A 26,821-nucleotide genomic window follows, 5' to 3' on the forward strand; every position below is an offset into this window, starting at 1 on the left:
AACCAATTGGCGCACAACTCTTTACTCGACAGACTTGAAGTCGCTCGCGGGGTCGCGAGGATGGCGCGGTAATTCGAGATTAAGCGCCTCGTCCCTCAGGCCAACCGAAGGTTACCGCAAGGATTTCGCAGTGAATTTAAGGTAAGTTCAGTGTGAAAGCTGTTCAACTGATGTGACCGACCAAAAGGATATTGGTTGGAAAAATGAAGCAGTGATTTGAACTGCTCAGTGTCGCGACGTCTAAGCGAAGTGGCAAATCTTTTGGTGGCACATTGTGACGCCATTGTGACTATCTTACGTCCTGTGTATGCATGTAAGTTTGCGAGTGACTACATATGCTTCAGAAGGATTTTCAAATAAGTCACTTGGCTCGGGAAATGACTTTCACCTATTGGTTATTTCGCATTTTGCTTTTGTGAGTGTTTTTGTGTGTTAGTAAGTGTATATGTAAGTGGACTAGAAAAATTTGCTACAAACATTTGTTGTTTGATCTTTGCGAACTCAAGCATAATAAATGATATTGTCGAATGTTGTATTTGTGGCTTGACAAAGGAGACACTTCTTAATAGCTCTTCGACTTGAAGTTGATTTTTTGTGACCTTTGTTCTTTGACATATAAACAAATGTGACATTTGTTTGCTTTGATTAGTATTTACGTATACGTTTAACAGTGTTAATTTCCCTTGAGTTTAAATTGAATATTTTTTGTGCCACAAGGTATATGGTGTTATACAACACTTAGTAGTCTTTTTGAAAGATTTCTTTTTGGGTTTAATTTATTACCTCAGTTAAAATATTTATGTATTTTCATTCATCATAATCATGATTTGTGATTTTCTGAGAAAGTTTACAAAATTTTTATGAGAACAATATTTTAGAAAATTCTTGTAACTTTTTGCTTTTCCAAAAAATGCAGAAAATGTTGTATTTTTGAAAGTAAGAATCTCATGTTACTCTTTATCGGGATCCCAAATTGGTAATTGTGGTCTCCGCATAAAACAGTCTATTTAAGTATTCCCGTTATTTATGTTTTCTCTTTGAAAATCACTATCATAATGTTTTATAAAGTTTTGATAATGTTATTATATTGAAAACAACAAAAAAGGGTTTTATTGTTCATATTTATTTTACACTGTTATTAGCAATGTATCTACAGTTGAACTTGTATAACTCGAACTTCTATAACTCGAAGTTCTCTATAACTCGAACTCTTGAATTGGCAATATAAGTCAAATTTAATACAAATTACCTTCCATAACTCCAAGTCTCTCTAACTTTTGTGAATTATGGTGATTCGAGTTAGGGAAGTTCAGCTGTATATAACCGGTGCTAAAGAAGAAGAAACAAAAAAGTTCGACTAAAACATATCAACGACCTTTCCAGGAAGTTTTGAAAAAGAATGATAACGCAGTTGTAGAGCTCAAGTACATATTCGTTCACTTCATATCTCTGCTCAACTCATATGAAAAAGTATATTTCAAACGATCCCGAGTTGATATTGGTAAATTAGAAAAATCTTACATTTTATAGCATACTTAGAGATTTCAGTTTCGTAAGTAATCAAAAACCTATTTCAAGACGATTTTTGTCATATGCAATAATAAATCTAGGCCCTGTTGCATGATAACGTTATATTTGATTATTTTACATGCACCTTATAAACATTTTACATTAATAATTCGTGAAATGATTAGCTGGTTGTTTATTGCAACCATTGACTTAAGGTACTTCACAAAAAGTAGTCAAGTAGTCTAATAGTGAAGAAATCACATGACCTAGGCGCTTCGTAAAAATAAATTATGGTTTCCAGCGCTGTATAGCCTTTATGTAATTGATATATGTAGTGGGTATGTATATATTATAAATGCAACTACAAAGTTGTTCATCTTCAGTTTTTGGAAAACTATTCTGAGTAGCACAAAAACACTTCACAATGCGCTATCAATTATTTGCCTTCTTATATAACATTTAAAGTATCCATAAAGTGTTAGATGCACTTCATTGCAGCGGAAACTATTTTACTACAAATACTTGTGAATATGAATAGCCAGTGTATTGAATAATGTTTATAGATATAACTAGTTATAACACAATTAATTACAAGTTTGACCTTCTATGCATTTATCTAGCGACACTAAAATGCATATAGATACATATACATATGTATTTATGAGAATATATGTATTTATTGCGCAAAGGATGCATTGTAAAATTGTGTTTGTGTATGCCTTTAAGTTTTTTAACACACTGTGTACTTTTACAAGCTAATTAATAGACTTTTACGACGCGACGTCATCAACATCATCCACGTTTAACGCCAGCAGACGCTCAAACCCAAATGCGAGCGCTTAAAATACTGAAAGCAAAGAAAAAACAAAGAGAAGAAAAAGGAAGCAGAAAAGCGCCTGAATACACCACGCAATATAAACGATGACAAAGGACGCGAGAAAAAATTGCTACTCAATATCGATTTAAATTAATTTTTGTTAGAGGATGCTCAAGCGAAAATCCCCCATTACCGTAAAGTACTTGTAAGAGCGCAACGTACCCCGGTCCCGGTCATGATGTTGCATACATATGGTGGACCTAGCGTACCGCACACCAAAAACAAAAGCAACAATAGCTAGCTTAAAAAGTGAATCAGATGCGCTAACAAGAAAAAAATCCCGGACGAAGCACAAAAGGAGCATTACTGATGAGGCACACACCAAAAACAGGCGAGGCTGAAGCGGGTAGTAAGCTGAAGTGTAGATGTGTAGGTGATTGGAGCAACTGTGTGGACTTATGGCCGGTTGGCCATTGTAGGTAACGTGGCAGGACCGCAACGTGTTGCAGTGCAAACAAATTAAGTGGCTACGGCTGCGGCTGCTGTACGCCGTTGCAATTGGGACACACTTTACTCGTTTGCGACGTGGCTGCCGGCGTAAAATTGGAAACTTTTTTGCTTGTTGTTGTTTCTTTTTTTCGTCTTTGTTCTTTGGGTAGCAGTACGCGCTGTTTGCCATACGCGCAAAGAATAAAGTTAAAAGCATGCAGCAAAATATGATAAAAGTCCGAATTGCCAAGAACAAAAGCAAAGCAGTACTGGCAGTAACAACAACAACAAACAGTTGTTGCAAAATGCTGTGTACGCCGCTCGATTTATGCGTCGCACGTGTTTGTGCAAAAATTTTACAGACTTTTTGTTCGTGCGCAAACATGCACAAACACACCCACATACACACATACAGAGACGCAGAGTTGCAGCCCAAAATAATAATTGAGTGTGTGTGAGTATATCATTTCGGCGGAAAGGAAAAATACTACGCACTCATTTTCAACCTGCACTTTGCTCTGTCACCTCATATTTATGTTTGCTGCGTTTGTGCCGCTTTTGCGTCGACGACAACGACGACGCAGCGTCCGTTCCAACAGCCAACGAAGTAGCCAGTCAGCCATTCGCCAACCGTCGACCGTCCTTTGCTGCGCACGCAAACAAAACGAAAACAAAAAACAAATGGCATCGTATTTCAAGCGGCGACAAGAAAGAATAAGAAAGCCCAAAGAAACCTCATCCGCTGCGTATTGAAACGTGCTGCGCTGCTTATTGCTGACTCCGCCTTCGCAGCGTTGCCTTGCTATCGATGCAAAAGGTGTGGCCTCATACACTGCTGTGTTCATATATCTCTCTCGCTCTGGCACATGTGTTTGCAAAGCCGCCGCAACAAATGGCCACCATTGCTCAAACTCGACATTGTTACTTCCCCTTTTGTTGTTGTCGTTTGTGTTGGAATGCTGGAAAGCGCTTGCGTAGGGGTGGTTTCCAATGGCGTGCTCTGCATCCTGTGAGAGTTTGCCCCTGAAAATTCATTTCTAAATAAAATGTACGAATATTTGGGACATCGTATTATACGTGGACAGATTTCCAAATTTTCCACGATTTCCACATTTTCAAGATTTGTCACAAAAATCAGCTGTGCCATTTGACAATGTGCAACAAATGTCACGCGTTGGCCATAATCTCTGCTGGCGGTAAATGGATAATTGGGTAATCAATATTGACCTTTTGTTAATGCACTAATTCGGAGATTTATTTTATTTTCTTGGTTGGAGAGGTAATGTTGTGAGCATTTTTTGTGTGAAAAATTTATTAATACATATTATATATGGAATTTATTTATTTATACATATGTACGTACATATACATAATAAAATATGTGTTGTAATAAGTTATAGTTAAGAGAGTAAGTGGATTAATTTAATTAAGGGTCTGACAATTGATAGCGTGGCGGCATCTTTCATCATAAAACTTAATAATAAAGATTGGCTCTCATATTGAACACACTTCTCCAGATTTTATGATAGTTTTTAATCTGGAATATATGAGTGCCACTTTAAAAATTTGCTAAAGCCGCCATGAATGACCAGTAATTGTTTAAAAGATATTTATATATGGCTTAAGCTGACTAGACGTAATCATTGAAACAAAAAAAACAATTAAAGTATTTTAATCGCTAACATAAGTACAAAACGTGCTGGTCATTTTGAATACATGTATTAGGGTAATTTAAATTTTTACAAAACATAAAAAGCATAATCTTAAAATTTATTAATTTAAATTAATTTTTGGCAAACACGAGGTTAAGAGGTAGACCGTGAAATGGAGTAAAAGAGGCTGGTATGATATTTCTAGTACCGGCAATCAAAATATGTTTCTGTTTGCTGATTTATATTGCATATATTAAGGTCATAATGAGTCTCAACAAACTTATTCTATAAATTTAAGTGATGGACTTATAATGCTAAAACTAGATTATTCCAAAATTTCTTAACAAACTTTCCAAAAAGCAACCGCATGAAGTTAGAATTAATCCGATAAATACTGGATATCGATAAAACCTTCAGAATAAACCCAACAACGTGAAAATGATAATAAAATGGTTACCATGACATGCAATTAAGCGTATTCTTGTGAAACAAGAGTTTAGTTTTCCTACTTTTTCGAAATAACAGCAGAAATTATACTACAGTGGAAATTCTCTAAGTCGAATCACCATAATCCAGTTAGAGAGACTTCGAGTTATAGACATTTTCATGAAAACATAAATTTCAAAAAGGTATAAAATATAGATTTACCCATAGTTTTAGTTATTTACTTCGCAAAAAGTTTTATGTAAATACTAATGTCCGACCGATACCAAATTTTTGGCCGAATCAAAGCGAATCAGCAATATATCTTTTTTCCTTTAAGGACAAACAAGAGCATTAATGCCAATATTCGAAAATAGTAGGTCTAGTAAAAAGAATCCGTTATTTTCAAAGAGATGACTTTTGTCATTTATATCTCGCATTGTGAAAGGCGTCTCATAGTGATAGTGACTCGATAGTAACTTCGGAAGCTTGTTTGGGAGGTCCTTTTGCATTCATCTTATAGTCCAGGCCAGCATCAAGTGATTATTACGTGATCCTGTCTATGGTGAACTTTTAAAAATAGACTATCCTAGTTACGAATGATTCTATAATAGTGGCTTTATGTTATTATCTTCATAATCTCAACAAGTTGTTAAACAAAACTGTGAATATTTGACTTAAATCTTTCTAGCAGTCCCAAATAAAACCTTCAATTGAATGCAAATTATTGAATTTCTTTATACTAGACTTAAATTATCATCGTGATGAATTATTAGTTTAGTCAAATTTGAATCACTGTGTTTTATATGGTAAACAGAAGAATTCAAATTTTATGCTTTAAAGAAATCAAAAAAATAAACAAATGTATTTTAGTGTAATCAGAAAGAAGTAGAGAGAATCGGCTAAGAATCGACCAAATATAGTCGATGCCGATACTGATGCCGATGCTGAATTTTGTGGCCGATACTGGCCGGTGCCGATACCAAGGCCGATTAATCGGTCGGTCTCTAATAAATACATTAAAACATGTATTCCGTAATTTTGTTTGTTGCACTTTGTAACATTTTGCACTTTGGCACCAATTATTGTTTGGCTCTTGACGTCTGTATCTCATGCCTTTGTTACATGATTTATGAAATCAAGAAGTGTGATATAATATATTTTTTGTTCGCCTCCATACGAATATAGGGACTCCATTAAAATTGTTCTTTGATTTGATTTTAAATTTTGTATTATGCCCTGGTCGAAAAGTTCGATTTATGGAAGGAAATTTGTATGAAATTTGACTTCTATTGCCAATTTAAGAGTTCGAGTTATGGAGAACTTCGACTTATAGAAGTTCGAGTTATGGAAGTTCCACTCTAGTTTAGAAAACTCATGCATGAAATATTTATTAAGAAAGAAAATCGAAGAGAATCTTGACCTTTTTACAGCCGATTTCACAAAATGAATTTATGTGAAAAGTTATCTATTTCTAAACGTAAACTCAGTTAACGCAGAAATATTAAAAATTGTAGCAGCACAAGAGACCAGGTTGCTAAAGCCATGTCAACTTCTAGAGATCGACCACCAAGTCGTCTATACATTTATATCATACTCAAGTTGCTTGTTAGTCTTTTAAATAAAATTTAAAATTAAAATTAAATGGAACTTATTTGTCAATGAAAAAATTTCGTAAAACCGGCTGTTAGAGTTTTAAAATATAATTAAATTCAAAATACTATAGCTATAAAATTCATTCGAAAACAAAATCTTATAAAATGAAAGCTTTTCTCTATTCAATCAATATTAAATTGTCCCCACTCTCAGAATGTTGCGTATACGCCATGGTGTGCAGCGTTAAAGTTTATATTATCAATATTCACGTTTTGGCCGACTGCCGATTCTTTCATAAAGAAATTAAAAGTAAAAAAACCCGATGTATGTAAAAATGTACATTTGTTTGAATTTAATTAATGTTCATAACTAAATAACTTATTATTATAATATTATATATACGTTGAAAAAATAAATGCTCCGCGTTTTCTCCTACCAATTTGCTACGTCAGCTGCATAGCTTTTTTTCTTGAGCCAACATTGGAAAACAGTAGGTCTAGTTAAAAGAAAATTGTTATTTTTCAAAGAGATGTCTTAAATAATGTGTATCTCGAGTTGTATAAGTGCGATCGGTATTTTTGATGATCAAGCTCGTTGTGTGACTGCCACACCAGCAAAAGCAAAACTTCACAACAAAATCAATACATTGCTTAAGTAGATTGTAGCTGTTAATGAAATGTGGTTCAGTAACGAAAACATCCATAGTGGAATCACAGTGAAACGGTGCAAACGGCGGTCAAACAAAGATGGACGGTCAGAAAAATTTTGCTATGCTTTTGGTGAATTTGGCAGAGAATAATTCGAACCTGTACTGTTCATAATGGGCCCGTTTGAAGGAAGCGCAGAAGCCGTCAGCCAATATGGAAAGAGTTGTGTTCCATCAAGACAACGACAGGGCGGCAATATTGATAGTGACTAGATAGTAGCTTGGCACCCAGTGATTATTAACTGTTCATGTCAATGGCGATTGATGTTCCTTATGAAAAAAAAAATCGCCTCAAGAGAAACTTATAAAATACGACTGTCCCAGTTTTTGCCAATAGCAATGAGGAATTATATAAGAGTGGTATTATGCCTTGAATACATAGACGACGACAGGCAACATTTATTTAGACAACAGCACGACTTCATGGCAGCAGGCTTAAAGTTGTCTCTGTCGCCAAATAACAAATGTTTCTAATTTTACCGACGACAATGGGCAGCAAAAACTTTCACTTTGAACAATATACATAAATACATTTTATTGAAGTGAAATGTTTTAGTACGGCAGCAATGAAATGATATGTTGCTGCCGTCTTCAAAACGTTTAATACGGCAAGAAAATTTCGCTGTCGCTTGGTAGTGAAGTGCAGTCGTCTATGTGTTCAAGGCATTACACTATTTATATATATTTTCATTTGTTTTTGATCTCGGTTAATATTAATGAATTTATATCAATTCTCTTAAGATCAAATAAGATCAATTTCAATCTTCGAACTAATTTCACGCTTGATCTTTTCTCACTAATATTGAAGCCAATATGCTTCTAAGTGAAAAATGTTGTAGCCATTAACTATTTTGATTAAGGTTGGACTTATGTTTTTTTGCCACAGTTAATAAAAATAATAGAATCGTTGATCGATTCAAAAAAAAAATAAATAAAGTTTTACACTGTATTACATGTCGAAGCCGAAATTCATTTGTTATGGTTGATGATGTACTTGACTGATCAGACTAAAGATGCTCTTATGACAATCTGGCCTACATGGATTTTTATCCTGTCTGGATAGTACCTGGCAAGATTGCTTAAAATTGTTTGGAGAATGTTTTCTGCTGCTACAACAAAAACAACCGTCAATTATACCTACAGCAAAGTTTCAGTAGACTCGTTTTAGTCCACTTATGCTCATCATTTTATTAAATATATTACGTGTCACTAGTTTTTTCGGTACACTTAAGGCATTTTTCTATATTTGCTAAATAAGAGAGAATTGAAAACTTCAAACCGCTCTCATGAAAAAACGACTTTTTTGAGTTGTGACACTATTCATGTAAATGAGCGATTTGTATTTTATAATTTTTTTTATGCTGTCAGTCATATGTATGTATTTGGTCTGAGGTTAAAATTTTGATAATTCAAGGAGGACTATTTTCACCATCACTTTCAGTTAGTAGATTAGCAAATAACATTAAATGTGGCCTGTTATTTTGTATTGTACAATTACATTTTTATGCTACCAATTGCATTGAGAATATTAATAGATAAAATTTATTAAATATTTTAAGATTTTCTAGATGTGTATTTCCCATTCGTGTAAATCAACGCCACAATTACCATTGTAAGCTAACGGTTTTTATATTTCCCAATTAAAACAACAACTAGCGTGCATTATCTACTCCCATTAACAATGTTTAAACAAATAAGTGATCCATTAGTAAGTAATTAACTTACCCAATTTTGTCGTCGCCAACCCTTTGAAGTTGAGATCACAAGAAGCGTGTTTTATTTCAAATGCCGACACTATCTCACGCACAGATCTATATTTCACCACATATTATCGTTCATTCCGTTATTTGTATTTATATAAAACATACACAGATATACATACAATATAGTAATATGCACTAGAAGTTTGATATGTGTATGACTATATTTATATATGTGTGTTTGTAGTTCCAACACAGTGGCCACGTAAAATAATTATTATTTATGCTTATTCCACACACACATACACACGGCAGCAATAACACAGTTTCCGACGACTAATTATTTAATAAATCAAAACCGAAATGACAAAAAACCAAACAGTTCAACAATTACCGCTTTACCGATATACCGTTTCAATGCTACAACACTTCATTGCTTCATCGTTTCACTGGTTTTACGCCGAACCATCGAAGTCAAATTTCAAATGGGAGTAAAAGAGTAGTAGTAACCACCCAATCAACTTCTTATCATTCAACAACAACAACAACAATAACAAATAATTATAACAACAACAAACACCAGAAAGCTAGTAATTGCTATGACGACAGCGAACACGTCAGTACCGAACACCAGTCCACCGTATGTTGGCCGAATGCCGATCGGTGCACGTCCACAGCCGAACATTCAAACGAGCAGAGCACATAGGCGCATAGGAGTGTGCAGTTTCTATGTGTTTGGGAGCCGAAGGTGGCGACAAGCGGTAACTGGCATTAAATGTTAACATTGTTGTTGTAGACATGAAGGCAAAGCAAACCGCTTTGTTTTTGTTGTAGCCGACGACAACAACACGCTACCGGCTAACGAACATACAAATTTTTGGTTAATATTTGGACACACGTAATCCATCAAAAACGCTGCGAGCCGAGGAAAACGAAAAACACAAAAAAAATCGAAAACGAAAAAATAACAAAAACAAACGAGGAAAACATGAAAGCAAGCCGCACTATGGCAAAGAAACTTTGATTTTCGGTTTTTATGCGAGTGGATTAAAATGGGGATTACAATATCAAAATGTTTACTCATGATTTATATTGGCTACCGCAAACGAGCGAACAATGCAAACAAAATGTATGCATAAAAACAACAACAGCAACAGCAATTGGTGCATGTGCATATGCGCGCCGAGGAGCGGTGTGGTGAATACACACCGATGCGGTTGACATCAGTAGGTGTTTGGAGACATTTAGATATTTTCTAATAACTCCAATAGTGTTGTTGAGATCAGCGTTTGTGGAACAGAGAGAGAGGAAATGGGGGTGTAGTGTTGCGTGGCGTGAGAGGAAATGAGTTAGGCGTGGTTATGGATTCCATAATTCTTCGGCACCAACTCTGTTCGACGTTCCCTTTTATATAGAGAAACTTCAAATTTCATTCATAAATGCAGCATGAAGTTTATTATTGTTTATGTACATTAGGGTGGTGCCTAAGCTAATGTGTCACAAATTTAGATGATATTCTTTGGAAGACTATCTAAGGATCGTTCAGTATTTTGTACATACTTTCAATATATAATTTAATAAAATTCGAGTTTAAAGGATAGGAGTATTGATAAAAAGGGGTAGTGTATTTTGAATAAATAATATGGAACACGCTGCAACGTATTCAGAATCCGATTAACATCGGGAACGTCCTATAAAACTCGTAATAGAGACATATACTGTCTAACTTTTTACTTATCCGCTTCTTATTGTTATTGTAACGGCAGAAAATATACAACAAATAATTTTGAGGAATGGTGGCGAATTGATAGTCCTTAGTCAGTTGAAGATCCAGATCGGTTCCGATTGCGTAGACCCGACAGTCATAGGAGCGGTCAGCTCTCTCTCTCTCTCTCTCTCTCTTATTGCATCTGATAATGTCAGTCTGCTCTAACAAGATACTATTATTTTATGACATAAAAATGTACCACCCTAAAATGCTGCATTCAAAATGACAAACACTCATACTCCAGTTCCAACGCACGACATTCCTACTTCACATACTTCATTTGGCGGCTTCCTCTTTTGAAGAGAAAATTAGACGCAGTTAACTGCGTTTAGACTTTTGGCAGAGCTTTGAGAAAGATCAAAGAAATTTTGGAAATATTTGATGTGTATATTTAACATAAGCTTTCGAGCTTATAAGGATTGTGTGGAGCTTTTTGGGTGTTTAGTTTGCAGTTTGTTTGTTCACACCTTTGTATTGTCGTTGAAATATATTTATGTGCGTAACTTGAACCCAAAGAACTGAGACAGAATCCACTTTCAATCGTTTATTAGCGTTGGTGACAAATTAAGCGATAGGGCGGTTACGTGCTTTTTGAATGGTCATAGGCAATAGATAACTAGTAGCAATGGCGGCATTGTTGTCGTTTGTTGTATATTTGGGTAAATAATAACAGTATGATCTCATTTGGATATTAAATCGTGGGCATTTTTATAAAGAAATAAGTAAGTAAAACGACGTTGTAACATTACATATTGTCTCACATACATATGTACTTATGTATATACATACAATATGTTCTTTAAGCTATTAATTTTTACCTTTTTACAGAACTCTTTTTGCCCAAGTCCACACAACTAACATCTACCCGAATATCTCAAAATCGAAATATTTGGCTCCGAATTTCAAAAATTAGCGAATTGTAATCATACTTGGAGGCTAAATTCGAAGAACTTGAGAATTGCATTTTTACATATCAATCCAATATATATATACTTTGGCGTAAGAACCGCTTTAAGCGATTATAGCCGAATCCACCAGAGCGCGCCACCCGTTTCACCTTTTTGCTTTTTGGCGCCAACTAGAAACACGAAGTGAAGCCAGGTCACTTTCCACTCGATCCTTCCATCGGAGTGGAGGTCGTCCTCTTCCGCGGCTTCCTCCAGCGTGTACTGCATCGAACACTTTCAGAGCTGGAGTGTTTTCATCCATCCGTACAACATGACCTAGCCAGCGTAGACGCTGTCTCTTTATTCGCTGAACTATGTCAATGTCGTTGTTATCTCATCGTTACATCATCTGCGGTATTCGCCGTTTCCAATGTTTAGAGGACCATAAATCTGGCGCAAAACCTTTCTCTCGAAAACCCCAGAAGTCGTCTCATCGGATGTTGTCATCGTCCAAGCTTCAGCGCCATATATCAGGACGGGAATAGTGAGCGAATAATATGCGCAATAGTGAGTCACCCTGTCTGAAACCTCGTCCAATATTCAGAAAAAATAAGTCAATTTTGACATTTTGGTTTATTTTTTATTATTCGCAAAGTTACTCATTTCTATGGTATTGTTGTCACTAACATTGAAGTGGTTTTAAGGCTCTGAACTTGTCTTCTTTGGCCTTACTCAGTGTTATATTTAAATTATCGAAGTTCCTCATCGCATATTTACAATTTAAGAACAATATATCACGGAATGGGCTCGATCGTTATGTAACAGTACAATTCATGGATCTCATTTGGTTTTAGGTTGTCCACTCCAAGATTTTCCGTCACCCCGAAAGACAGTAAAATATTCGGTAGCTTCCTCAATTTGTTGGTGTGGATAGAGTTTAATCTAAGGGATATAAGTACGAAATTTCGTTTTTTTTTTTTTAATCAGATAAGCTTACAACTTACATCCTAAACTTACATCCTAACAACAAAGCGTTTATGCAGAAAGGTCGTGTAAACGAACATGACACCAGGGTTATCCTTGGAGGAGAAATTGCTGTGAATCAAGTAATTTTCTGCGTACAATCTAATAAATCACACCATTTTATTTTTGCTTTACGCGCTAAATTTAGGCGAAGATATACTTTCAACTAATTCTCGAGCAATAATATTTAACCAGGCCCAAAGGGAAGTAATTAAAGTAATTAGGTGTATATGAATAGAGTGTGTTAAAGATACGTGTGAAATGTTGAAATCCCTGCGAAATGTGAACTGAGAATACAAAGCGCATTGAATTAAGCGAGACAACAAAACGTAATACTTTTATACTTTTATTCTGCACACATATTTTATTTGAGCTACCAGCTATTTACAAACTCATAAAAAGCTCTGAGTTTCTCAGATTATTTGCTTAGTAGCGAATATAATGAGAATAAATCAAACTACGCGATTGCAGAATGAAATGGAATGGAAAATTATACAAATATTGTGTACCATAAGCTTAAATTTCCTTATTCAATGATCTACGTACATTAGGGTGGGTGTAATATTTGATTGCCAGAAGGCAACTTAAAGTTGATTAAGAAGTTTAGTGCAATAAAACTTAAAATATGGAATAATATATAATTGGTTATAGAAAACGTAAAGCTTGTTTACTACTCGAAATCAAATCTACGAAAATCTTATTGACAGCTGATATAGTTTGTTCAATTCGCTACTCTCTAACGCTTGCTATGAAGTGAGTATTCTTTTAGAGCTCGTATAGAACTAATTATCGTAAGTGGAATAAAACTGAATTTAAATTAATAGTAGTCCATCACCGAAGATAAGCTTCAATATTCGGCTTCTCTATATACATATGACAAGGCTCGATATCAAGGGATATATTTCACTATATCAAAAATCAAAGAAATTGATGACAAATTCCATGAATCGGACTTCGTAATACTAGAGAGCCATAATTTTCTTCGTATATGGTCTCCGACAACTTTTTCCTGTCCGAAGACCTTAAGGGAATGATCGCTTATAAGAAATCGTATTAAAAAATTTAATTTTTTTTTTTTGATATTTTAAGGCATTACAAACATCTTTAGTAGTTAAAATCAGAGTATAAAAAAATTTCGAACCACCCTAATGTGAATAAAATATATATAAATATGTAAATGCAAATAGCTATGTGTGGGTGTGTTTGACTGTTTTTGCTGCTACTTGTAAAATTAGCGACAACACGTTGGCTATCTTGGCCCGGGTGTATGAAGATGTCATAATTTGTGGATATCTTTATATGGTATAGAAATTATGAGTCCAAGCCAAATGTAAATGAATCTGTATGTATGTAAGTGCAAGCGTAGGCGAGTGGAAGTACAATTGTTTAGTCAGTGATAAGATGCGACAAGAAGATTTACAATTGAAAAAGTCAACACCTTCAGTGTTCAGTGTTTTTCGGAAGGTCGGTTGGATGGGCGTTGATTTTTCGGTAGTTGACACTGTGCAGATTGCGAACGTCCAAAAAACGTACGTTGATTTAAGAAGCGCCAAGTCATGGCAATTGCGTCTGTTATGTTTATGATGAAATACTTATTCTTGGTAACGCTGATGAATATATGCATAAGTAATTATTTATAATTATACAAGTTGTGTGTGAATGTATATATAGAGAGAGAAATAAAAAAGCATAGAAATAAAGCCGAAAGATAATATTTATGAGCGTATGAAAGCAGTAGCTAACTGTTTTTTTGCTTAGATGTGCAGAAAATCGTTAACAGAAGAGCAAATAGGAGTAATAAGGAAGAACAAAAATCTATATAAAAAATAAAGTGTCAATTTTATGAAATTTATTTTAATTTATTAAACTATTTTTGTAATGTTAATATATTAAATAAATTTCTTCAAAAATTTTATAATTTACAAAAAATTTTCTGGAGGACTGCAAAGTAAGTTTTCAAAGTCGCTGGAGGCCAAACCTTGAGAATACAGTACAGTTCATAGCCTGATTCGACCAATATGTCGGTATTGTAGAGCCATATAACGTTTTTACCTTTCTTCAGACAATCGATGTAGTTCACACTTTGATCCCTTTTCGGGAAAGTTCTGACTATTTCTTAAGCTCTGACATGTACTATTGGATCTATATATGTTTCGTCGACGCTCATGAAACGATGCCGACATATTTCTAAGACCGACGCGGTCTTCTGGGATATCAAGTGTCTCAGTTATCTCCCACATCTTCAATCAGCGGTTTGCTCACACAAAATCGTTGACAATTGTGACGTCACTATGTAGCTCCCGTAGACGTTTTCCGTACAGCTGAGCGTTAAATGTCAAATAAAGATATTCTATATAAAACTCAAACGAATCCCACTTCCGTGCTAAAAATAGAAAAACATTGGAAAAATTCCTAAATAATAAGCTTTGCTATCAGTGTGAAGTTAACCAGCGCCTGAGTTAATTAAATTTTTTTTTTGTTCCAAATTCACACATTGGTACAAATATTAATTTAACCTCCCCAAATATACTACGTTCGCCTCATACAGCTTCATACATATAGTATCTACCTAGACCTTCAACCACAACGCACACACACAACCACCCAACAATCTCACTCCCAATTTTTCCATCCCCTTTTATTGTATTTGATACACGCTGTTATTTATCTAACGAACGTGTGACATAAGCTTTCCTTTCTTTGCGCATTATAAAAATATTATTATAAAAATACTTTAAAATAAATATTTCATTTTCTAAAATTTACATTTCTGCGCTGCTTTGCTAAGCAAATAGAAGTGCAATAATATCTTTGTGACAGTACAGCGTGTTTGCATAAAGAGCGTGTCAACAAGAGTGTCACATACGAGTAAATACGCTCACACACAATACAATATCACCCGCAGCTTGTTTAGGTGCTTCCTTTGTTTTGCATGGCTTTGTGGTGGGTAAAGCGTTTAAGTGCGGTAGCTAGCAATTTTTCCCACGATTTACATTTCACGTGTGAGCTTTGCTGCAGATTTTTAATTATGCAATTAAATGCTTAACTCTTCTAAACCCCATTAAGCTTAACTCAATACGAACGCTTATAAATTGCAAATATTGTTGTAACACTACCAGTCACCTTTGTTGTTGGCTAAGCAATTGTTGGTGTACTTACTACCGGTGCGAATTTTATTCTTTTATGACAGTGCCATATAGTTTTCGTGCATTATACATACATGTGTGTGTGTGTACATCGTAAAGTTTACGTGTGTCGTAAAGCCACGTTGGCTACTCTGCAAGCGAGCATATATGTACATATAACTCCATAACCCACTAATCAGCGAAATTCGAAAGTGCGCAATGGCCTTTGATAGATCTTACATTTGTATCACATAAACTAATTAAGCTATTTCAACAACTCTCGTTGGAAGCATTGTTTTTTTCAGCTCATGTTCACCTCCCTTATAACGGTTGAGTGTACATTAACTCTTAGATATATGCCACCTATTATTACCACCCGATCGCTTCGAATTGAATCTTTAATACGATCTAAATTAAGGGGACCCCTCCATTATCGGTTTTAAGAAATTGATTTTTTTATTTAATTCGAACCTATAACTATTCAAGAATGTTCCTTTAAAAAGAAGTGAACATTTCAAAAACTCTTGAAAATATAGCCGATTTATGGTGAAAGCGTCAGGCGACGGTGAGAGTGCCTCAAAGCTTTAAAAGCGTTTTTCTCGAAACAGTGTTTTTACGACTGGCGCATGAGGAAAATCGCAAATTTTAACACGTTATTCTATACATATATAGCTATGGTATGAACTAGGATAAATCAAATCGGTGAAGATCTTCTTTACTTTTCAACTTGATTTTTGGCGATTTTCAAAAAAAAATTGTCAAAGGTCCGCCATTTTGTTAATTTTTGCGCGAAATTAATAATCCTACTTCATACCAGAGCCCAATATGTACTCTTTCTAATCCCGATGGAAGTTTTGGTTTCAGATGTTCCAGTGAGCGGAAATCACATGCGCCGCCGAAAAGAAGGTTTGATCCCAAAAAACAATAACAACAAAAAAAATTATGTAACATTTTTTTCTTCCTTTTTAAGTCTTCAAATAAATGTATGCAAAGTAACAACCTTAAAAAATAATATATGTTCATTTACCAGCCTATTGAAAATCGTCAAAATTTTAAATTGAGAATGGGGGCTGACCTCAACCACGTCTAATTTTCATTTGAATTGCAGACATTTTTTTGATTTTAGAATAGATAACTCAAGCACTAAAACAGATATAAGGACAAAACTTAACGCCTAATATACCATATAACTGGCAATCATGGTCGGTCAAAATATATTTATCGAATTTTGCTCACATATCTCACATATTTACCGATAATTACGGTACAAAGCTCAATGGGATATATGGGAATTAGGGGAAATAGTGATTTTACCCATCTTTGGTACTAAGGCATAGTATTACTGGAAAAATATTCCTTCCGAATTTCTAAAAAATATATGAGAGATTAGCCAATATTTTCGGGCAGAAATTATATTTTGGCACTGAGGTCTTCATGTAAGTAATCTGGGGCCTTGAAAGTTATATTTCGATTTTGACAATTTTTAAATAAGAGATGCCACAACTGTATTTGTGCAAAGTTTTATTCTAATATCTTCACTGATCCCAGATTTAAATATTGTAAAGTGAACGAATCAGAGGGAATCCAAAATTTTGTTATATGTGAAGTTAGAGTGGTTGTGAACCGATCTCGCCCATTTTCAAACTGTAATATCAGGATATATATAAATTATTATTGTATATATAATATCAGGATATCGAAGAAATATTACGCATCAAATTCGGTTGAAATTGAAAGTGAATCCTGTGCAAGGGTTTTTGATCCGGGAATTGGCGGTGCCATGTCTATTCTCAAATTGTTATCCCAATTATTTTCATTAAATACACTAATTCCAAAGGAAAATGTGTGTACTAAGTGGATTTCAAATCACTGCGTCATCCAGAGCAATTTGATATGTATAACTCTATATATTGTGCTACAAACAACAAACTAGTATAGTATATAGGAAAGTTATAGCTTTCTAACTCTTTATAAATCTTAATAGAGCTTAAGTTGAGTATAATTCAATTTATATATAATTGCTGGAGTTCAAGCTTCAAGTGTTATACAGCGGTATCCCTTTGAGCAGATTAGTTATAGATTCAACGACTGAATCTCATGCTTGTCTTTATTTGTATAGGCTCAAGACAACAGAACACTCTATCTATAAGAGGTGAATTTCATATAATTATATTGTTATTATATACACATAATACTTGATTCTCAAAATATCGGAAATTATATATATATATATATATATATGTGTATCAATATTATCTCAATTATTTTATGCTGCAAAATTGACTCTTAGCAACATATTGCTTTGGTGTATACAAAAACGTTGTTGTCAATTCGAAAATTTATTGTTTATTTGCTGTCATTCCCATTGCACTCTTTACCACCAAGTCAATCATGAGGTGCAATAAAATGCATTTTTTTTTGTTTATTTGTTGCGTCACACCAACAACACCAGCGGTGGTCACCAGTTCTTGCTGTCACACGAGTGAGTGCAATTAATATTGTTTTAGCTCAACAGGCGTCCAATGCCATTTCATACATACACACACAAATATATATTGTATATATATATATTGACTTTATAGTGCATATATGTATGTAAATAAATAAATGTTTCTATGTATGTATCTCTATGATTGCATTGAATTGTGTGCCAACTGTCGCCAAGCGACCGACTGGGCGCTTCGTTGTGCCACCGGTTATGGCAACCGCTGAAATTCGCATAAACACTTCTGTATTTACTTACGGTCGCTGATAATGACGAAAAGTCATAAAAGTTCGCAAACTTGCTTGGAAATAGTTAATATTTACAATTTGTTAAATTTATGATATATAAATGTTTATAAGGTTGTTAAATGTGCAACGCCCGGGGCAACACAACCAACAAATAATAATGTGAGTAATGAAAAGGGAAGAATATAACAAAAATGTTGGAGGGAGTTGTTGTAACAGATAACAGAAACCGATTACCGACATATATGGCACCTCTAATATGAAAGTTATTTTAGACCTAGCACAATGCATATATTCTAATATGTAACGGTGCGTTTGGAAGTGAGTCGGCATTATTAATTAGATTTTTAAAGAACACAAATTAAGGTTTAAGGAGAAAGTGGTTTCTATGAGAATTTACATTGGAACCTAATCAAAATACGTGAACAATAGAGATTGAATTTCTCAATATTGTAAACTAATAAATAATGAGTAAAAAAAGCCATAGGTACTAAGGTCCTCATGTTCGGGTCGGCGTGGTATTCAGCCGACCATACAGTAAGCCCATTCACCTATTGGCTCCCACATCACTGTTGACAATCATAACTTTGACACGATGCCGATGAGACGGCACTAGAAATTTTCGAGAGAAAGGTTCTGCGGAAGATATATGGCCCTTTGAACATCGGTAGCGAGAATACCTCAGACGATGGAACGATGTAGAGTTATACGACGACATTGACATAGTTCAGCGAATAAAAATATAGCGGCTACGATGGCAGATCATGTTGTCTAAATGGACGAAAGTACTCTAGCTTTGAAAGTGTTCGATATAGAGGAAGAGGAGACCTCCACTCGATTGGAAAGATCAGGTGGAGGCGATCTGGTTGCGCTTGGTATTTCCTACTGGCGCCAAATTGCGAGAAAATGAAATTAATCGCATTAGCGGTGCGTCAATCACAACAACAACATCTGGATCTCAAACAATAACAGATTAAGGATCCAGGTCCACCTTTTTATTTATGACTGAGTTATAACAGTTTAGTTTATACTTTCCATAGGGCCATGGAACTTGAGTTCCAAATTTCATAAACCACGGACCGGCCGATAGAATCTGAATTCCAAATCGTCGCGTCATCTTGATTATTTTGGTATATTCATATAGCCATATATATAACTAGTTTAAATTTTAATCCCTTTTAAGTTAATGTAAGCTTTTCAGAAAAAGGACTTTTCCACTTTTGAATTTCTTTATGTATTGAATTTCGTCATTATAGTTGAGTATATATAGCAATTTACAGATCTAAAATTTTCCAAAACTAATTTATATAACAACAATATTGCACACCTGAAAATCATCTTCTAAAATTCAGGATATACATATAACTGTGCTGCCACGTTTCAAAAAAATATTTATCTTTCGAAAGTCGATCCATCTGCAATTAACCAGTTGGCGAAACAGGCACGTATATATACGCTTACTCACATACTTAGATGTACACGTTTCTTTGAGCTTCTTTCAATTTGCATTATCAGTTTGAAATCAAAATTCTCCTTATCGATGACTTTCGCAGCGACAAACAATTGCTGCGAAATATACATACATACATATTTATGTATATGTACAAGTATGTGTAGGTAAGCACACAGCTATCTATTGGACCTGTTAGCAAGAGCGAGAAATTAATCGGCACGACCTAAAACACTGACAAAGCAAAAAACGCAAAAAAAAAAGAAATTACTGATTTGATTGAAACATTTTTAATCCAACATAAAACCTAAACTATTTTTAAGTAATTGATGTGGTGGTATTTTAATATTTTAGACATTGGAGCAGCAAGACATTAATGCAAATGAAATAAATGAGACAAACAATCTTATCAGATACAGCTGAAAGGCATTTCTTTGATGATTGCTTTAATATTATGCTAAAAATACTAATTATTATATAGATAGATGGCACTGTTACACATTTTTTGCACATACAAACATATACAAATGTATGTGCGAAAAAATATTGAAACTAAATTCGTTATCGAAAATCGATATGCTCAAGATCTGCATGTAATCAGAATCAAACATAGGTGAAAAAAGAAAAAAATGTTTCACATTTCGAATAATTTTTTTTGAGTCAATATATAGTACTAACACCTATTAGTGTCGTGACCTTAAGTTCTCTCAGCGGAATTCTTGTTTGTACCTCAAGCGTTTCTTGGCATAAACTTCGGAGCGGGTATTTCGGAAACAGAAAAAGTTGTAAAATTTACAGAATGAAGGGTATGAGTGAAGTCGTTTGGATTTAGGTGAGAAGCATCTCTTTTCCAGCTATATCCGACTTGGTTGGTAAGTCAATCAAAATGCTTTAGTAGAATAGGAGAGAAGAGACAGTCGCTCGTCTCCTAATTCACCTAAATTAGTCGCGGGAACGGAAAATGTATAAGCCGGTATTTTGCCATGGTGAAAGAGGGCATTTTCTTCGTATTTCCGTAAAGTAGAACTTTGTGACCATTTTGCCCTTCTCCAAGGCACCTTATGAATCCCAGGAAACGGCGGCTGTCACCTTGCCGGTAAAAAGGACAGCCTTTGCGTTCTTCAGAGCATATTCGCCAATTGTAGTCCACTGTTTTGTCTATTCCATCATCTCTGCTGTATCCCAGTGGATCCATATTTTATCGACGGTTACGAAACGACGCCGAAACGTCTTCGGATTGCGCTTAAACACCATCAAACACTGTTGGGAAGTAGTCTCATAGCTGGTCTAGAGTGAGCAACCGCTGCAGCTTTATTTTATGGAATATTTCATGGAAGAAATTGTATAAGCGATCTTCGGGCCGTCTCAGCTATCAACGTACCTTCAATATGAGATCTTGAACTTTTGTCACGTTATCCTTCGCGGTAGCCGCTTCGGGACATCGGGCGTGTCTTTACAAAATCGATGCTCGACTTTTAATTCGTTAACAAATCTTCTAAGGGCACATCATCCAAGCTTTTAGTACAGTCGAAACAGTACGCATAAAATTTGCAAAATCTCATCGGTTCTTTATTTGAAACGTTAGGTTGGTTCATGACATTTACTTTTTGAAGATAATTTCATTTAAATGTTGACCGCGGCTGCGTCTTAGGTGGTCCATTCGGAAAGTCCAATTTTGGGCAACTTTTTCGAGCATTTCGGCCGGAATAGCCCGAATTTCTTCGGAAATGTTGTCTTCCAAAGCTGGAATAGTTGCTGGCTTATTTCTGTAGACTTTAGACTTGACGTAGCCCCACAAAAAATAGTCTAAAGGCGTTAAATCGCATGATCTTGGTGGCCAACTTACGGGTCCATTTCTTGAGATGAATTGTTCTCCGAAGTTTTCCCTCAAAATGGCCATAGAATCGCGAGCTGTGTGGCATGTAGCGCCATCTTGTTGAAACCACATGTCAACCAAGTTCAGTTCTTCCATTTTTGGCAACAAAAAGTTTGTTAGCATCGAACGATAGCGATCGCCATTCACCGTAACGTTGCGTCCAACAGCATCTTTGAAAAAATACGGTCCAATGATTCCACCAGCGTACAAACCACACCAAACAGTGCATTTTTCGGGATGCATGGGCAGTTCTTGAACGGCTTCTGGTTGCTCTTCACCCCAAATGCGGCAATTTTGCTTATTTACGTAGCCATTCAACCAGAAATGAGCCTCATCGCTGAACAAAATTTGTCGATAAAAAAGCGGATTTTCTGCCAACTTTTCTAGGGCCCATTCACTGAAAATTCGACGTTGTGGCAGATCGTTCGGCTTCAGTTCTTGCACGAGCTGTATTTTATACGGTTTTACACCAAGATCTTTGCGTAAAATCTTCCATGTGGTCGAATAACACAAACCCAATTGCTGCGAACGGCGACGAATCGACATTTCACGGTCTTCAGCCACACTCTCAGAAACAGACGCAATATTCTCTTCTGTACGCACTGTACGCATTCGTGTGGTTGGTTTAATGTCCAATAAAGTAAACTGAGTGCGAAACTTGGTCCCAATCGCATTAATTGTTTGCTCACTTGGTCGATTATGTAGACCATAAATCGGACGTAAAGCGCGAAACACATTTCGAACCGAACACTGATTTTGGTAATAAAATTCAATGATTTGCAAGCGTTGCTCGTTAGTAAGTCTATTCATGATGAAATGTCAAAGCATACTGAGCATCTTTCTCTTTGACACCATGTCTGAAATCCCACGTGATCTGTCAAATACTAATGCATGAAAATCCTAACCTCAAAAAAATCACCCTTTAGTGGTCTCATTTACTGATATTTATAATTGTCTTCGTTTCCATTGCACTATACGATAGTAAGTGAACTGTTTACAAAAAGCTCTGAGGAAGGACTGTTGAACCCTCGAGGAAAACCACCAAGCGCCATAAGACTAGTGGAATTCAATAGTAAATAATCGATATTCAGAGCACGAGAAAAAGAAAAAAGATTAAAATGAAGTTTAGTTAGAACTAAGAAACTTTTTTGTAAAAACATGTAAATGCCAAACAAATGTGACCTCAGTCACAGCTTATGAACCTTTTAAGGGTATTAGCAGTCTCAGCATATTTTTTTCACTCACGACTTTACAACTACATAACTAAACGTTTGTTATTTGTTTCTACCTTTGTTGATTCTACCATTTTCGCAGCAGCACAGCATTCACCATTCAATCAACAGCAAACAGTCGCTGCCTCCAACAAAAAAAAAAAACAAGCAACGCGACGCCAAAGGACAACAGCGAAAGTGGCGTGATGCGAGGTTGGTTGGATGTTGTACAAAGTGCGTGTAAATAGCCGGATCAATGCGTGTCTGCATTGTACCAAAGATGAAGTAGCTGTAGTCAGCGCTTGTTTGCCAAGCTAATTAAGGACAAACATGGCGAAGCGAATCGGAGGCTGAGGCGAAGCGCATGTGAATCCGCGCCTTGAAATCGTCACCAACATTATTACGAGTGTTTGCTGGTAAACTGGTGAGGTGGCTGAGTGGTATGACGCCATTTGCTGATGCTTTGCTGCCACTTACCTACCACCACCACTGGCACTTTGCTACTACTTCCTTCCTTCCTTCCGGGCTTGTGGGTTGCCTCGGCGTTGCTCTTTTATTCGGCATTTGCCTTTGCAATTGTTTTTCAATTTTTTGCCTTATTACACAGCATTTAAAATTTTTATTTCAACACCAATGCGGCAGCATTTGCTGTGCCACGGAATGCTGTGCCAGCCATGCAACGCGGCGTTATGCGCGGCTGTGGGTAAGTCACGTGACCGACTGGGTGTTGCTGGCGCGATGACACGGCGCTGTTGACAGTTGATGTACGCACCACTGATGCTCCTACTCCTCTTCAGCTTCTTCGATGTTTCTTTTTTTGCTGTGCAATCTATGCCACGTGTTATCTATCACCGTGCAACAGCAGCAGCACCAAAAGATGAAGAGGGGGAGAGCGCAGAGGCTTTTAGCAGCAAGTGAGTGAGGCGTGCGCTTGTGAAATCATCTGCAAATATTTTCGTTTCGTTAGTTTCGTGTGATGGATGCGATTTCGAACGCCTCAGGATGTGCACAAGTGTCAAACAACTTCGTTGTTGTTGGTATTGTTGTTGCTGCTGCAGGTTGCTGCCGGTGTTGGTGTGGTTTGTGGGGCGTGTGCGTTGTCTGCATAGGTTACTGTTGGAAATCAATTCAGTCATCTGGCGCACGTTAAATGGAAACGAATACAGTGTCTACAAGCATACACACACACTCATGCATGCATATTTACCCAGCATCCTTTGCTTTTCTCCTCTGCGCAACGTTGAAAGCGAGTGTTTTGTAAATTTGTTTTAGGTCACGTGTCGCATTCTTCTCCATGTGCCTCTTTCGTTTTGTCTGCTAATCTATCAAAATAGAAAAACAATTGGAAGGCATTGCAATCGGTGCTAAATACTGTTCAGTATGAGGGGTGTGGGCAGGAAATGTGATTTCTTTAATTTTAATGCATAATAGAATTCGCAAGCTTATTCGGTATGTTCAAGCAGCTTGTGGTTTGCTTGAATTTAAGCTGATTTTCGTGTAACAAAGAATTACACTTGATTTTAAATCGATAATTTTAAGTTGATCCGCCTAATCACATGGCGTTAGAGGACAATGTATGTATGTGATTGGCGTTGCAACCGTTTAGCCGGTTATAGCCGAATCGACGATAGTGCGCCACCTGTCTCTCTCCTTCGCAGTTCGGCGCCAGTTGGAGATCCCAAGTGTAACCAGGTCGCTCTCCACCTGGTCCCTCCAACGGAGTGGAGGCCTTCCCCTTCCTCGGCTTCCTCCGGCGGGTACTGCATCGAACACTTTCAGGGCTGGAGTGTTTTCGTCCATTCGGACAACATGACCTAGCCAGCGTAGCCGCTGTCTTTTTATTCGCTGAACTATGTCAATGTCGTCGTATAACTCGTACAGCTCATCGTTCCATCGTCTGCGGTATTCGCCGTTGCCAATGTTCTGAGGACCATAAATCTTGCGCAAAATTTTCCTCTCGAAAACTCCTAGTGTCGTCTCATCTGATGTTGACATCGTCCAAGCTTCTGCACCGTAAAGCAGGACGGGAATGATAAGCGACTTGTAGAGCTTGATTTTGGTTCGTCGAGAGAGGACTTTACTGTTCAATTGCCTACTCAGTCCAAAGTAGCACCTGTTGGCAAGAGTTATTCTGCGCTGGATTTCTAGGCTGACATTGTTCGTGTTGTTGATGCTGGTTCCCAGGTATACGAAATTATCTACGACCTCGAAGTTATGACTGTCAACAGTGACGTGGGAGCCAAGACGCGAATGCGCCGACTGTTTGTTTGATGACAGGAGATATTTCGTCTTGTCCTCATTCACCTCCAGACCCATTCGCTTCGCCTCCTTATCCATGCGGGAAAAAGCAGAACAAACGGCGCGGTTGTTGCTTCCGATGATATCAATATCATCGGCGTACGCCAGGAGCTGTACACTCTTGTAGAAGATTGTACCTTCTCGGTTTAGCTCTGCAGCTCTTATAATTTTTTCCAGCATCAGGTTAAAGAAGTCGCACGATAGTGAGTCACCTTGTCTGAAACCTCGTTTGGTATCGAACGGCTCGGAGAGGTCCTTCCCAATCATGACGGAGCTTTTGGTGTTGCTCAACGTCAATTTACACAGCCGTATTAGTTTTGCGGGGATACCAAATTCAGACATCGCGGCGTAAAGGCAACTCCTTTTCGTGCTGTCGAAAGCAGCTTTAAAATCGACAAAAAGGTGGTGTGTGTCGATCCTCTTTTCTCGGGTCTTTTCCAAGATTTGGCGCATGGTGAATATCTGGTCAGTTGTCGATTTTCCAGGTCTAAAGCCACACTGATAAGGTCCAATCAGTTTGTTGACAGTGGGCTTTAGTCTTTCACACAATACGCTCGATAGAACCTTGTATGCGATATTTAGGAGGCTGATCCCACGGTAATTGGCGCAGATTGTGGGATCTCCCTTTTTATGGATTGGGCAGAGCACACTGAGATTCCAATCGTCAGGCATGCTTTCTTCCGACCATATTCTGCAAAGAAGCTGATGCATGCACCTTATCAGTTCTTCGCCGCCGTATTTGAATAGTTCTGCCGGTAATCTATCGGCCCCCGCTGCTTTGTTGTTCTTCAAGCGGGTAATTGCTATTCGAATTTCTTCATGGTCGGGTAATGGAACATCTGTTCCATCGTCATCGATTGGGGGATCAGGTTCGCCATCTCCTGGTGTTGTACTCTCACTGCCATTCAGCAGGTCGGAGAAGTGTTCCCTCCATAATCCCAGTATGCCCTGGACATCGGTTACCAGATTACCACCTTGGTCTCTACATGAGGATGCTCCGGTCTTGAAACCTTCGTTAAGTCGCTTCATTTTTTCATAAAATTTTCGAGCATTCCCTCTGTCTGCCAGCTTCTCAAGCTCTTCGTACTCACGCATTTCGGCCTCTTTCTTTTTTTGTCTGCAAATGCGTCTCGCTTCCCTCTTCAGCTCTCGGTATCTATCCCATCCCGCACGTGTTGTGGTCGTTTGCAATGTTGCGAGGTAGGCAGTCTGTTTTCTCTCCGCTGCGAGACGGCACTCCTCATCGTACCAGCTTGTTTTTTGTCGTTGCCGAAAACCAATTGTTTCGGCTGCAGCGGTACGCAGTGAGTTTGAGATGCCGTTCCACAGTTCCCTTATACCGAGATGCTGATGAGTGCTCTCAGAGAGCAGGAGTGCAAGTCGAGTAGAGTATTTCGTGGCTGTCTGTTGCGATTGCAGCTTTTCGACGTCGAACCTTCCTTGTGTTTGTTGACGGGCATTCTTTGCTGCACAGAGGCGGGTGCGTATCTTCGCTGCGACCAGATAATGGTCCGAGTCTATATTTGGTCCTCGGAGCGTTAGAGGACAATACCACTTTAAA

General features: G+C 36.9%; 1 long non-coding RNA gene across 1 annotated transcript; it reads right to left on the reverse strand.

Moving 5' to 3' along the window:
• Positions 1-12,165: 12,165 nt before the first annotated feature.
• On the reverse strand, positions 12,166-12,960 carry LOC128924170 (uncharacterized). Its single transcript, XR_008472866.1, has 2 exons — positions 12,565-12,960; positions 12,166-12,489 (listed from the first exon to the last, which is right to left on the reverse strand). It is a non-coding gene; the product is annotated as an uncharacterized LOC128924170 (long non-coding RNA).
• Between the last annotated feature and the right edge of the window lie 13,861 nt (positions 12,961-26,821).

This window comes from Zeugodacus cucurbitae, chromosome 2 (assembly GCF_028554725.1).
Source record: "Zeugodacus cucurbitae isolate PBARC_wt_2022May chromosome 2, idZeuCucr1.2, whole genome shotgun sequence".
NCBI lineage: Eukaryota > Metazoa > Arthropoda > Insecta > Diptera > Tephritidae > Zeugodacus > Zeugodacus cucurbitae.